Below are 3,012 nucleotides of genomic sequence, written 5' to 3'. Positions count from 1 at the left end.
AATATTTTTAAACTGTGAAGCAACATGATCAGATTGTGTTTTAGAAGGTTCACTCTGATAGAAATGAGAGGATGAACTGTAGGCAGGAGAAGCTGGCAACACAGGAACAAATTAATTGCATAATTAAGAATTTATGTATGTTAAAAAGCACCATGAACAAAATTTGAAAGCAAAGCACTTGGAAAGCATATTTGCAGCATTTCTTGACAAAAATAATATTCGTAATAAAATTACAAATTGATATTAAATTACAAATTGATAATAAAGGTAAACATATCACAAAGAAAGAAGTACAAATGGTCAGTAAGGATAAGAAAATGCTATTCATTATTAATCAAAGAAAGTTAAAATAACACGTTGAAATAACATTGACATACTATTATTTTGCCTATCAAATTGGTAAAGATTTGATAAGTGATAATACCCAGTGATGGGATGCAAGGAACAGGGCACTCTCAAGGCTGCAAATAGGAGAGTGCTTTGGTACAAACTTTTGGAGGGGCAGTTGGTAACATGTATCAAAATTCTTAAAAATAGCCAACCAATTTCTTTCTTGGATTTTATCCTAAGGAAATAGTCACAGATGTGTGCAAAATTATCTGTGAGAATGTCTATGCAATATTATTTTCAATAAAGATTGGAAACAAATGAAATAATCACTACTTGGGGACTGATCACAAAATGAAGGTCCATCCATATAATGAAGGTGCTGTTGGAAAAGCTTGAGAGACATGCAGAAAATGTTCATGATATATTAAGCGAAGTCACAGAAGGAGCAAAAATTGAGTCCAATGTGCTACCACTTGTGTGTGATAAAAGAATATATATACATATGTTTGAAAATGCAAAGTATCTCCAGAAGGATATACAAGAAATTAGAGACAAACTAGATGCTGGCAGACCGGGAAAGATATTCACCTCTGACTATAGAACTTTTTGTACTTTTTCAATTTTATATCTGTGTATGTATTACATATTCTAAAATATAAATAGACATTTTGAAAAGTAAGTTATTAATGTATACAGTGTGATCCATTTCTTTAAAAAAAAAAAACACATAACTGTGCATGTGTATGTTGTACATTTATACCTAAAAGAACTAAAAGATGTATCCAAAAGGATAAAAATGTCTTGGGTGGTAGGATTATAGGTTGGATTTTTGTCCTTTCTTGTCTTATATTTTTCCTAAAATTCCTACAATACACATGTGCAGCTTTCATAATAATTAAATGAAAAGTGTAAGTTTTTCCCCAAAGAGTCTATCACAAATGTCCAGGCAGGAGATGACAATACAAGCCAGGTCCATGATTAGTGCTGTCTATATAGTTCAGCAGTGATGTCCACACACAAATTGCATAATTAAATCACAGTCCTTGTTTTACGGAGGGGTGGGGAGAAGGAAGCCAAAGATTTAGTAAGGTGAAGGGACCTGATTTTGCTTAACAGCTCCATGAAGTCTCTGTTGGACAAATGCATAGAAAATTCAGCCCTACCTCCCCAAACATCAGCCAATACCCCAGGTAGATTCTTTGGGATCATATAACTTTGGGTCACAGTGAATGGAATTCCAAAAAACATGTGTATCTAAGTTACCAGACAAGCAGATGGCCTGTATCTTTGTTCTATGAGGTTCTGAGAGGTTGTCCTCACCCAGTGTTGGTTTTCAGCCCTTCTCCTTGGTGGCAATGGTCTTATTCCCATCTGTCCAGCCCTGCCCCAATGCACTCATTTAAGCAAGACCTCCCTCCTGCCTCTGAGCTGGGAATAGTACTGAGTCCTTCCTGATGCATGAAGACCAAAGGAAGACCCTGCCAGTCTGAACTGGTTTTGAAGGCCTCCTCTCACTTCATCTTCATCCTTCAGATCCTAACGAACAGTTTGTCAACTCCTGGACTTTCTAGGCTGGAGGCTTGGGAATGGGAGAGTTTTGCACATATGTCTCTGCTAGGCTTCAGGGAAATTTGGGGTTGGGTAGTTCATGTGAAGTTATTTTGGAGGAAGAGGGCAGAGAGAAGAGGATTTCCTTTTCCTCTTCTCCAAAGGGTGAGCTATAGGTAAGCAACTGTGGACCCTTGGATATTTCTAGTACCTTCCTACAGCTCCCATTGAATGCCTTCATGGAGCTATGTGAATATAACTTGTCCTGCTGGCTTCTGGGTCCCTTGGCAGTGATTGGATCCTGCAGTGGTGGAGCCTCTGCTTAAACAAATAACTCATAATTAACTTTGTATTTCCTTTTCGTCTCTACCTATAATTGCGACTCTTCCCCAGTGCTGGGGATGGGGTGAGGAATGCTAGGTGGAATGTTCAGATAACATGCTGTCCCCGTCAGCAAGTAGGACGAACAATACACAGAAATAACTGCTGGGTCTTGGCTGTCTTTTCCTGGCCTGTCACTGCTCTGACCACTAGGGATTCTGGTCTCTGGTCTCTTTCCACCCATGTATCACCATTGACATGGTGAATGCTTTTCAGCTCAATACATATCATCCTGCTCTCCAATGGTTGTAACTGCCCAGTATAATACTTCTTATAGAGAGGCAACTAAGTATAGGATAGTTACTATCTAGAGTTCTGGAGTCAGACAGACCTTGTTTAAAACCTAGCTATGCCACTTAAGGCCATGCAACCTTGGGATAGTTAATTTTTCTGGTTTTCAGTTTTCTTATCCATCAAATGGGAATAGTATCTCACAGAGTAACTGCATGAAGAAATAAGATTGTACATGTAAAGATCTGAAGACAGTGCATTTAATAAATCCTAACTATTAACATTATTGCATCTGTATATATTTCAATTTTGTACAATATTGTCTTTTTCACTAATCACACAAAAAATACATGAAAGTGCTTTGAAAATTTTAAAGCATCATATAAGTTAAAGGTGTCATTGGTAATAATCTCATATGCATTTCTCAGCTCTTCCATCTCTTTGAAGACTGGGACTACATCTGATGTCCCACAGCATATTGCACAACGATGGGCAAACAATAAGCCCTCAGTAAATGTTTCT

The sequence above is a fragment of the Cynocephalus volans genome, chromosome 3, assembly GCF_027409185.1.
Source record: "Cynocephalus volans isolate mCynVol1 chromosome 3, mCynVol1.pri, whole genome shotgun sequence".
NCBI classification, from domain to species: Eukaryota; Metazoa; Chordata; class Mammalia; order Dermoptera; family Cynocephalidae; genus Cynocephalus; species Cynocephalus volans.
Note: the sequence above shows the minus strand (reverse complement) of the source record.